The following is a 13,235-nucleotide window of genomic DNA, read 5'->3' on the forward strand; positions in this document are numbered from 1 at the left end:
GTTTTTTGCACCATTTCTTTTGGGTAGATCTGAGACTGAATCAAGGCACCATGGATAGAGCAGAGAAAGAGGTGTCCAAGCCACCACACAAAGGGGAAGCTCATGTCATGCAACCACAAGTAACTTCAGAAGACTCAACTTGAAATGTAAGTATCTCTCTTCCCATGCATTAACAAAATGGAAGGCCACTCTTGGCTGAGTAAAACAGGGTAAATATGTATAAAAAGGAGGGCAACACCCCATTCAGGGATTACTATTCATGCTCATTGAAGAAGGAAGAAGGAAGCTTTGAACATTGCTTGTGACTCTATCTATGGAGTAGCAACTCTCTCCTTTCAAGTGAGCCTCTTGTTCCACTTCTTGATCTTTCTTATCAAAACTTGTGGGCTGAACTAAAAGGCCCAAGAATGCTCTTTAATGGAATGAATCTCTATTTTGCAAAGCACCTCTTGTACAATTCAAGAGGTACATGTATTTATGTAGATGAAAAGAAGGGCAATTCCTTATGTACCTACCACTTGATGTAGACTCTCTTCTCTATCAAGAAGAGATCTTGGGAGACATAAAGGCTATGCTTTGTACTATTATATGGAGACCATTACTCTCTTTGTGGGCTGATTCTCTATTTTGCAAAGCACATCTTGTACGATTCAAGAGGTACATGTATTTGTGTAGATGAAAAGAAGGGAAATTCCTTATGTATCTACCACGATGTAGACTCTCTTCTCTACCAAGAAGAGATCTTTGGGAGACAATAAAACTCTGATTTTAGACTATCATATTCAGCCCATCACATTCTTTGGGCTGATTCTTGTCTCATTGATGTTCCAATTTCTACTCGTATGGTTTAAGAAGAGAACCTGCTCTACTTTCACTTGTAATTGTTGTATCTAAACACTCTTGCCTTGAAAGGGCATTGAAGACACTCTTTGGGAGATTATTTGTGTCATCTTGGATTACTCTTAGCTGCCCAAAACAGGGAATTTATGGGCTAAAGCTTTATTTGGGATCCACTTCCTTAATCTTGGTAGAACATGGGCTGCTCTTGGTTCATATGAGTGACTACAAGCTTTACTCCTTGTGAGAAAATTTCAAGGATATCTTTTGACACTATTAATAAATACTTTTGGACTCTTATTCTCGGCATAAAATAGGGTATTCATGGGCTAAAGCCTGTAAACAAAGGTTCTACTTCATCTCCAATCATTGCAAGTACAAATTAGACCTGTAATTCTCTCTACATATAGTACCTTGCTTCCTCTTCATTCAAGGGTAGTTTTAAAGAAGTCTTTTGGTGATTTCTTGCCAAAATTATTTGGAATTAATCTTGACTGTCTATGACATTCAATCCATAAGCTGAAGCTTTTATGCAGCTGCTTGATTCAAGTTATATTGATCTAAGTCATGAAACTCGTGAACTTTTCATGAAACCCAACAACAGTGATGCTAGTTCAATAACCTTGATTCATTCAAAGGCTGATATAGGTAATCTTCTTCTTGATCCTCTATCTTCATTGTACTAATCAGTTGAAAAGGGAAAGTGTCTTGAAGATCTTCTTCATGCTAGGCCAAAATAGGCCGCTATATTCAAAGGCAAGGAAGGGCAAGACTATTTTTGTATCAATTGAAGTTGTACTCCTGTTTATAATTCATCCATCTTTGTGATCTTAAGTTTCAAGCTCTTAACCCATTTATTCAACCATCTTATGTATAAATCTGTCTTTTCAAGATAAGCCAAAGTATATGATGAACTGAAGGTTGTGAAGCTCCTCTTGAACCCACAAACATTCACTTGTATCTACCTATCGCTTGAAGACACGTCTCCATCTAACTTGTCCAGTTTTCTTGCCAAATCCCTATGGTGACCTTCAACCCTATGTGTCGTGACAATGTTTTGAGTTTGAGTGTTTCCTATCTCAAGTCTGCTTCTTTTGGATTAGGACTTAGACTCTAGGACTTTTCCATTCTTATCTCAACTTCTCTCCTTGTGTAGATCCGCTATTTTGATTGCTTCATCCAAGACTCCATTGTGATTTATGTCATCAAGGCTAGAGTTGCTAGCTAGTGTCTCATAGATATTTTCATTATGGATAATCTTGATCAAATCCTTCATTTATTGCTTTGGCAGTTGGTTTTTCAACTAGTAGGATTGTCTTGTATATAGACCTCTCACTCTAGACACATCGTCTCCCATGCTCTCTTCATCTTATTGCTTAATTTTCATGGACTAGACAATTAGATTTTTCCTATAGCTTGGTTCTATGAATCTCTTGATGAAGACATTCTTAAGGGTTGTAAAAGAGGCTTTATCAATCACATCTAGGTTGATAAACCAAGTGTGAACCTTCCCACCTATGCAAAACTTGAAGGCTTGAGCCTACTTGGTATCCTCTATAAGGTTATTGGCCTCATAAACATGTTTGCATTGCTCTATGATATTATATGGATCATATACAACATGATACTGGTCAAGTTGTTTGGTGACTAAGGGCGCTCTAGCTTGGTCTAATTGGGCATGTGTGTTTCCAATCCCAATCATAGCAAGCTTTGGGCCATATGAGCTCCTATAGTGAGAAAATCTATGTGATCAAAGAGCTTGTATTGCATGAGGTCCATTAGGGCCTCAATGTCCAATCCTAACATTCCTACATTCAATAGCATGTTCTTCATCCCGTCCAATTCAAATTCCATGGTGAGAAATCCTTGTTACATATCCATTGTGTCTTTGAGGATTTTGCTAAAGGTACTAGTCCTCTGGTCCTTAAAAGCTCAAAGCTTTGTTTCTAGCTCCTCACTTGAGAGTCTACTCCACTCAAAACATGCGGCTCTTTGGTAGCTCTCCGAGGACTCTTAGACATCTCTCAATAGAGAGGATAAAGATGCTACCTTGTCCATTGTGCTAGGGTTGTGTTTTGAAGTTTCTTGGTTGACTAGATCAAATACTTGATCAATGAGATCCTTGAGAGGTGCTATCTTGAGGATTGACCATATGACTAGAGTGAATTCAAACATTGATGATATAGTGATTGGTTTGGGGTTAGGGCTCTACTCCTTGGAAGCATGAATCACCTTGCCATTTTGCAATTGCATAGAACAAGGGCAACCCTAAGCTTTAGCATAGGCTTTGTAGGGTTATGTTTATCTATGGTTTAGCTTATTGTGATGTGATAGTGTATTTTCTAAGTCTCTTAATCCTATTTGCACAACCTTCATATATTAAGCTCTCTATCACTTAAAGAATAGTAGGATTTCTTCTTTTCCAAATCTATATGCTTGTGCACAAGAAACTTCACAAAGTATCACAATCACCGAGATGCCATTGTATCAAGTTGAGTTTATTGCAATGCAAGTATTGGACCCCTAGGTGCAATTGAAATGCAAATATGGATGCTTTCCTAGATGGGGGTCTTTTGATGCAAAAGAAGCAATTGAGGGAAGAAATGGAACATAGCCTTAATGCACAAAAGATGCAAGTAAAATGAACTAAGGAGTTTCACTAAATAAAAAGCATGTTAATCATTGAAAGAGATATAATGGATTAGCTCTTCTCAAGCTAGAAGAAGAAAGACTAGTTGACTCTCATACTCTAATGTAGGTCTAATACAGCTCACAAGGGTTGGTTACAACTTAAATGTCACTTGGATAGCTTGGATTACTTTTGTGTTACAAAGTGAGGATCCATTGGCTCTTGTATAGGCCTTTACAAGTTGTAGAGCAAGTTGCTACTAGCTAACATCATAGATGACTACATAAGAGTTTGTTTTTATGGGCATCTTGGAAGGGCCTATTTCCAGTATGAGTTGGAATGTCTCACTTAGACTCATCTTTTGGTAAAGCATGTCCTCTTTACTGAAAAGGCATGACACAAGGTCTTTTGATAAACATGTGCAACATCAATCCTTTGATAGAGGTGACTTGGAGCTCATTTATTCTCTTAAATGCCATACGTAGAAATTGAAACCCCAAGCACTGGGGCCTATATAGGCCCAAATGAATTTTGAGTACATCATTGGCCCAAATGATGTCAAGCTACGACATATGTATATGGTGTCATAATGATCGCGTATGGATGGAGTTCAGTTGAGTAGACTTGAGTTTGAACTACTAAGAAATGTCATATCCCGCAAATGAATCTTACCACCATCATCCAATTGATAGGGCACAAGAGATGTGCCAAAGCTGACTACCCTAGATACAAAACAAGCTCCCTCTAGCCGTTAAGCTCTCAATGCAACCCCCAAGGCTCTTTGTTATGCTGCTCAAACTCTTTTCTTGGTGCTTTGCAACCAATTTGCATGTTTGTCTCTTGCCATGAGGACTCCATCAAGGAAGGGGGCCATTACAACCACCCTAGTGAATCCCCCAATGACGAAGCGCAAAGAGGGGATGGAATCCCCTCACAGTATCAAAAAGACACTACGATCCGTGTCATAGGATACACATACTCCAACCAATAGTGCAAGCAAGGATAGCTGCTCCATGGAGCAGTCTAAGAAAATGTCAATCCAGTTTAGTGATGAAGACAAATCCTTAATGAAATCTAGAGGTGAACTTCCATGGTATTACTTTGTTTGGGATTAGCGTTGTTTGTTCTATGTTTTTTTGCATTTAGCTAGGACTTCATGCAGTATGCCATATTGCCACATATAGTGAATGGTCTTATTTCACTAATTTGATTCCTAAGAGTTTGTTGCACGGTCATGACCCTTGTGTGGTTTAAACCCACAATGAGTCACAACAAAGTGAGAAACGACCCTCCCAAGGGAAAAGAGTACCATATCGCTTGTTGATGGTGACCCTTTTGTTCAATGAACCCAGTATGGGTCAGCACCAACAAGTAAGAGATCCCCATCTCAATGGGTAGAGGTCCCTCATATTACATGGTCGCAACCCTCATATATGATGAGGGTGAGAATTGTGTTCAAAGGTGAGAAAAGTCTACAAAATTGGAGAGTCAACTAGTGTTGAAAATTGAAACCTTGCTTGCCCTTCCTTTGTTTACAGCCATGCATATGCATGGCAATCAAATTACAACTCTTCCCAATGTAGGCCAAGTTGGCCATGAAGCCCTTCATCATGGAAGGGTTAATTTTTTTCCTAGCCCTGCCTCAAGAAGGGAAACTTTAAAAAGTTCCCTTCAAAGTCTAATGAGTCACAAGACTTGAAATTACATATGCTATCTTAGTTGTTCCTGTGGAGAGGTAATAGGTTTCAAACCCTTAATACTAGGAACTTGCCTTGTAGGAACACAACACAAAAACCCAAATTGGGATTGTCATCTCAATTTATCATGGTTTCATTGGTACTATCCTTTCATACAGCAATTCTTGTGAGCTCCACTCGGTGAGCTCACAAGTACCCAAAAAGCAAATGCGTTTATGAGAAGCTACAAGATCTTATAAGAAAAATATCATGGCAAGGTTATTCTTCGAGCTTGGGTTTTGGTTTCACAAAACATATATGAAGACATGAACAAGGATGTGCTCTATAGGCACAGTGAGAAGTTAGTAGACTTTCCAAAGCAATTTGCAAATCTCTAGTTTGAATTTGCTTATGCCTTGATCAACACACCAAAAAGGTCAACTATAACTATTGCTATGATTATCCTAGTTTGTAATGATTGGCCTAGAGTAGAGCACTCATATCTAAGATAAAGAAGCAAAATTTAAGGTCGGAGATGCTAACTGTGTTCATACCTTTGAACATGGAAAGTGTTCTTGTAAGAGTTGAGTAGTGCAAGGTTAACTTTTAGAAGAGCAAGGAACTATAGCAAGACTAGTACATCGCACATCAAAATTTGTTCCTTGAGATTCAAAGTTAATCAATCCATCACTAGAAAGCCTTTTAATGAAGAATATAGCAATGCCATGTAACTACTTGCAAAAATTCTTGCAAATGGACCACTGTTGAGTTTGTTAATCTATACCTTGGATTTACACAAAGTTGTATTGATCAAATGGAAGATCCATACTTATTTTCTAAATATTTGTTTGTTATTGACTCTCTATTTTTGTTCTTTATTTTGATCATTTTGGTATTCCAAATTATCTTGCAGAGAGTGGGTAGTGCTATAACCAACACTAGAAACAATGGTGTTATAAGCGTTTGTTCACAAGTTGTAGAAAAGTTTTAATAATCTAAGGTCCTCTACAGACTTGATTATAGATGGTGGAAACTAAAGTTGACCAAACTATTGGTCATCTTTACCAAATTATGATAAAGAAAATGAGTTACATTGCCACTACCATTAGTCCCTAATGACCAATAGTTGATAATAATGCCAAGGAGGTGTGTCCACCTATAGCCATATGCAACATCGTATCACACTTTGGCACTTTGTGGTTCTCAAGCTCACTACACACGAGAGTCACCACCAAGTAGTAAGAGGGAAATCCACTATTGTGATGGTGCCCTCTCACTTGACGGTGACCCATATGAGGTTCACATCACATGCAAGTCACCACTAAGTGATAACGAGCCATATCAACACGATGGTCACCTCCTCAATATAACTACCTAAGATACCATAGTCAACATTGATATTTCGAAAAGCCTAAAGATCACCATGTATTGTCACCCGCAACATCATATCACCACATAATCACAACGTAATCATACAATCTAGTGCCTACACGGAGAATGGGGCTTTTTGGTTCTCTAATTATCTCATGTTGTCTAATAGTTCTTGTAATGCACATTATAATACCATAATCAACATTGATATTTATAACAGCCTAGAGATCACCACGTATCGCCACCCACAGCATTGCATCATCACATAATCACCACAGAAGTTGCAAAAAGTTAAGGCTATGAGAAAAAGGAATGGAATTAACCATGCCCACATCATACATCTTATGGTTTTGCTAGATAAGGAGAAGGTAAGGATATCAGCCCATCAAAATCAAACATAGATGAAGGTAGCCTTCATGTGATTGTAATATAATTGGGATGAGTCTGAATACTATAGTCCATTGAATGGAGGAAGGAGCCAGTAGAACCTATGAGGAAGTATCATAACGATTGATATATGCTTGGCACACTCTCTTCACATGAAAAGTTAGCTTAATCTCCATGTAGTATCATACAAACAAGCACTTTTGCTACAACAAGAGTTCTCTCAACATGCTATCTATAGTGTATCTTCCAGAAATGTAGAGGATATACAAGAACCAAAGGATGTTTCCTATTATAGGCCAGTGGGCAAGAATGTAAGACTTAATCAATAAGAAGACTATAGAATGATACAAAAATACCGATGGCATCCAAGTAGCTCTACCTGTAAAAATTTTATCATTTGCCAGTGTATAGGGAAAGCATGCTGACAAATTTTGCATTAGCTTTGGCTTTTTGCAACAACTCCAAACCATGATACTTGCTTTGGCCCCAATGATAGCAAGAACTATTTGGCTCTAGGCCTCACCATGCAGTAACAATCCTCACTAATCCAAATTGATTTGGACCCCTCCAACAACCAGTCTTATTTAAAATGTTATTTTGATTCCTTCAAGACCACCACACTGAAATCAATGACTATCAATCTTCTCTTAGTTGTACCAATATCACATGGAAGCTTACTTGCCACAATAGACTCCTCTTTGAGCCACCAAGCTCTTAGGGCTAAAAAATAAGTTAACAAATCAATTATGTGTAGGAAACTAAACAAATAGTTAAACTCAAAAGTTTTTGAGTTACATGTTGTCTTCACTTGCTCTCCGCTCATTTTTAGGAATCATAGTAGGCTTCCCTTATCCCTCTAGCTCCCCCTTCTGCTCTCTAGAGACATGAATCAAAGCGGGCTCCTCCTCTCCTTCCAATCCCCCTTCTTCTCTTCATAGACAATAGGCTTAGTGGGTATTTCTACATGCTCTCTACAGACATGAACCATAGTGGGCTCCTCCTCTCCTTAGAGCTTCCCCTTCTACTCTTCACAGATAGCAAGCTCAGTGGGTATTTTCGCATGCATTTTTGTGTCACCCCAATCATTGCTTGCTTTAGGGCCCCCAAGCACCTCTTCCTTGACATCACAAGAGTCATGTCCAAGACCATTCGAGTCCTTGTTTGTAGCATGGTTGTCTACGTACGCCATATTAGCCCCACAATCTAGAAAGTTCAACAAGATGACCCATAGGAAAAAGGGAAAAGAAGAATAAGGTAGATAATATGAGAAAGAAGTAAACAGTCACTTACTCTCTTGAATATATCCCTTGTGAGTCCAAATCTTGGCCACTTCTGGGATTCGATGATTGCATCCAGCTTTCACACAAGTTTCGTTTGTCATGAGAGTGGCAACAAAACACAAGGGGAGGTATAGGTGCCTATAGGCCAACATGAAAGAACCCACCACATAGGCAGAGTCTAGACACTTCCCACAAGTACTACAAGTCCCCAAAACATGGATTGTGTTACCTTAATCCACAACTTGGGGTCTAGGAAACAATATGAATCTTTTGCCTTCCTCCAATTTTGTGATTTAAGAAAATCGCTTTGGTTCTGGGTCTCTTAACTCTCGACTGCAAGAGAATCACATTCCATCTATAGGAAAAACATGAAAATGTCATCAATAGAGTGCCAAATAGTGGCAATATTATCAAAAAGCACCAAAATGTAAATCACAATGTACCAAAAGATACAAAAAATATACCACAATTTTTCAGAATGTATCAAAATGCACAAATAGTTAGCCGCAAAATGGATTATAATGTGTGTAATAAATGTGTGCAAAAAGTACCAAATAGTACCCTAGAGTACCAAACAATATTTGATATTCAGAAATAAAAAGGACCAAATAGTACCAAAGATACCAAAAACTACCAAGCAATGGAGGCCCTCTGATAAAGTTCATATGAGGGTCACCACCAAATGATGGGGGGCCCTTCGACAAGGGATGGAGGACCCATCAAGCAATGGAGAGTATCAAATAATATTTTATATTCAAAAATAAAAAGTATCAAATAGCACTGAAAATACCATAAAGATACCAAGTGATAGTGATCCTTCTCCAAGTGATGGGAGATCCTTTGAACAAGTTCTCATGAGGGTCACCACCAAGCAATGGGGAGTATCAAATAATATTTTATATTCAAAAATAAAAAGTACCAAACAGCACTAAAAATACCATAAAGTTACCAAGTGATGGGGATCCTTCTCCAAGTGATGGGAGATCCTCTAAAAAAGTTCTCATGAGGATCACCACCAAGTGATGGGGGACCCTCCACCAAGGGATAGGGGGTCCTCAAAGCGATAGGGAGTACCAAATAATATTTTACATCAAGAATAAAAAGTACCAAACAACACAAAAAATACCTTACAGGTACAAAGTAATGGGGGATCCTCCTCCAAGCGATAGGGGATCCTCCAAAAAAGTTCACATGAAGGTCATCACCAAGTGATTGGGCAACTCTCCACCGCAGCGAGGGCCCCCCCTCACTTAGTGGTGACCCATACAATGATTGGTGCACATGAGGATCACCATCAATTGATGTCGAGGGGGAAGGGGGGGGGGACCCTAGTGAGGGGCCTCCCTTGCTTAGCTGTGACCCGTAGGGAGTTTGATGCACATGAGGGTCACCACCAAGCAAGTTGGGTGCCCTCTACCGCAATGAGGGCCCCCCTAGCTTGGTGCTGATCCTTAAGGCATTTAGTGCACGTAGGGTCAACACCAAGCCTCATACATCAAAATCTACCACACTAGGTTTCAAATGTACAAAAATATTTTGGCGAAAATGTGCAAAAAGGTTGAAAATGTTCTAAAATGATCCAAATTTTTCAAAAGACATCAAAATAAATATAACAATTGGCCAATGGAGTACAGTAGTTATCAAAAGAAAAGGATGATGCCAAAAGGTAACGCAAAAGTACCTATTGAGCTTCCACCTCTCGGGCAAGAAGCTACGAATCCTCAGTGATTCCAAGTCAATGAGCACAGACGCTTTGACATGTTCAAATCAGCCTCCACTTCATTTAGCTCTTCAATATCAGGCAGCCCTTATTGTTGTAGCTCCTCTAGGCATTTCTCAAACATGGTAATGTCGTCCTTAATTCTTTTAGCCATGGCATTGGAGCCCTCAACCCTCAATAACATCTCCTTCTTTCATTGGAGAGATGCCCTCAGCTCATGTAACTTGCTCAGCTTTTACATGTAGCTTGTTAAAACCTCTTAGCAATGCCTTGCAAATCAAAAATATAATCTAATTTAGAAGGTCCTAACTTGAAAATGTTATCCTCTTCAGTGCACATGTTGCTTGTATCTTGCATGTAGTGAGTCTTTCTATTTGACCCAAGTAGGCCACCCTAAAATATGTCATTTACCCTCCTCCAATTGTCCAACTTCTTTTCTAGCCCTCCTGGCTTGCTTTTACACATTTCTAGCACAGTCACCCTCAACTTTGCCCATGCAACCTTATGCACAAAAGGGTCTTCTTTTGCAGCACTACATCGCTCAATTGCATAGCACTTGGCAAACTTTGTCGTAATCTCCCCACATGATGGGGGGGCTTGATATACCTTGTGGAAGAGTAGTTTGGAGTCCTCAAAAAATTCTGGTTGTAAATGGTTCAAGTATATCTTGGCATTCTTTTGATGCTGGAACTTGAACACTGAGAACCATTTTTCATCAAGGAGATCAACATTGGTCAACGACCTTCCCCTCAAGGCTTAGGCCATACTCCTTATGTAGGTCATGTGCTATAAAGCATAATTTACTTAGTACTGGGTACTCATCCCTTTTGCTTTTCCCTACAATGCACAATGATCTAATTAGTTGCTACATGGCACCCGAAATTCATCCTATAACTAACTATATGTGATCATGTAAGTGACAATGCGAGTGCTCATCCATCATCCTCATTGTTGTTAGCCTATTTTGCTTGGCTAAGATGAGGTTTTTTCCATGGTCTCACCAAAAAAGATTATCTGTCCTCTCAGGCATTGGGACAATGGTTATAGGGTTCTCCCTCAATGCATGATTGCATGCTATTGGTCTCATAGTAGTTGGGAAAATGGAACCCTAAAAGCATGAATCTTTGCACCTTCAACTAAGATAAAAGATGTTAGGAAGTAGAACCCTTAGCGCAACTATCCTCATTGAGTAGGAACAAATAGACCACCAAGTAGGCGGAATAGACTTGAAAGAATAAGAACTATAGTAGCCCAATCATCGCATGGACATTTGACAACCTAATCTTGTGGGTAACCATGTCTAATCCATGCGAGCCTTAAAGCCCTATCATTGCATGGATATTTGATCATCTAATCACGTGGATAGTTGTGTTTCCATGTGAACTTTGCTTCTTTCAATTTTTTATATTCCATTTTAATTCCAACTTTGTGTTACATGGGTTTCTCCGAAGGCATAAAAAGAGATACAAAACTCTCTCCAAGTTTGTGAAAAAGAACCAAAAGGCAAAACTAAAAACAGATACAATCCTTGCAAGGTAAAATCAAGTATTAGATGTTATAGAGGTTTGCGATGTCCTAAAAAGACCAAAGCATTTTTATCTAACCAAATATACCAGAGGTATACTTTCCTAATGCACATTCTTTGTAGAGCTGGGAGGTTGCTTGTGCAATAGTAGCGGGAGAGATCCTTTTGCTCACCCTCTGGGAGACCTTGACTTCGCTTATGCCATAATTGTGCCATAGATGAGCAAATGTCCTTCCCTAACTTTGTTTTTTGTGACCTTGCAATGGTACCATGATCCCTTTATCTGCTTCTTTGCTCGCGACTCTTCGCAGCATTACATTGGTGCTTGAACCAACATCCATGGGGTGCACTGGCTTGAAGTCATCACAACTTGAAAAGCATCGTAATTGAGATTCTCCATCATCAAAGAGAGAGAGACACAGAGAGAGAGAGAGAGAGAGAGAGAGAGAGAGAGAGAGAGAGAGAGAGAGAGAGAGAGAGAGAGAGAGAGAGAGAGAGAGAGCTATGGAGTTGCCTACTACAACATGTTGTCTAAACAGTGAGCCTAGTTTTTTTGGGGGGCAAAGGGAGATAGAGAGTGAAAGAGAGAGAGCATGCTATGAATAGTGAGCAGGCCATGCGTGCATCTTATCTATGGAGAGAGAGAGAGAGTAGGCTATGGTGATTTCTACTATAGCAGTGAGGAGAGAGAGAGAGAGAGAGAGAGAAGAGATGTTAAATCCTGAACTCGACCCCTCCCTCTCAAACTCGCCACGTCCACAATCAATTACAACAGTCATTAATAGGGGACTATGGTACTGTAGGCCATGCAGAGAGAAAAAGAGTAGGCTATGGTGATTTCTACTGCAATAGTGAGGAGAGAGAGAGAGAGAGAGAAGAGATGTTAAATCCTAACCTCGACCCTCCCTCTTAGGCCCACCACATCCAAAATCAGTTACAATAGCCATTAATACACGATTGCGGTACTTCAATCCTTAAGTTTAAATATTTTAATCCTTCCATTTCCTCAAAAGAAAAACTCTTCTAGCCAAATGGGGTCGTAGCATGTTGATTGGTGCATGGGTTGAGTTTTACCAAAGGCACAATCATCAACAACGTTCTACAGCCAATTCACCAAAGGTATATGCCACCAAATTGCTCTTTTGGTGGCCTGGCACTTTCATTGTCTATCGTTCATTGATGATGAAGTCGTCACATGCACCACCTTCAATGCTTCACACGTTCGCTGCATGGAAATTATGCTTCAATGATTCTCTCAAAATCTTCCCTCTCCATTTTCAAGACTTTTTTTCTGGGGACTCTAAACCACATCAACATTGCAAGCATGGATCATTGCCTATAGCTTGATTGCAAAAATGGATGGTTATAAACATCTATACTATCTTCATATTGATTTGAAAGATGTGTGTGAACCCATTCACAAGAGAAACCAAGTGTCTGTCAATACGCCAAGTGCAATGGAGGCAATGAGATCAAAGGGTAGAAAGAATATCGATCTATGGGCTGATGGTAAGTTGTATCCTCCTGTGGATCCCACAATGAGAAGCACCCCTCCATTCTCATCATGTTCCTCATTGCCAAGGTTTATTGGAGATGGTAGCTAAGGGCTTCTGGCTTGTACAAAAAATCTAGCAAGACATTCAAACATATTGAAGCTGCAAAACTAGTGGTTACTCCAAGAAAGAACTACAATGATGAAACAATTGGAGGAGAGCCAATAAAAAATAGGGAGGCTTGAAACCCAGCTATATGTAGCAAGGCGAAAGAAAACAAAGCTCGAGTTGGCGTGATAGGTAGAGAAGTATGAAGA

The 13,235-nt window shown here is 39.5% G+C and overlaps 1 pseudogene; it reads right to left on the reverse strand.

Annotated features, from left to right (window-relative positions):
* Window positions 1–10,149: 10,149 nt before the first annotated feature.
* On the reverse strand, window positions 10,150–11,766 carry LOC148030946 (uncharacterized; annotated as a pseudogene).
* Between the last annotated feature and the right edge of the window lie 1,469 nt (window positions 11,767–13,235).

This window comes from Lygodium microphyllum, chromosome 9 (assembly GCF_053477565.2).
Source record: "Lygodium microphyllum isolate KBCC chromosome 9, Lygodium_microphyllum_v1.1.10, whole genome shotgun sequence".
Classification (NCBI taxonomy): domain Eukaryota; kingdom Viridiplantae; phylum Streptophyta; class Polypodiopsida; order Schizaeales; family Lygodiaceae; genus Lygodium; species Lygodium microphyllum.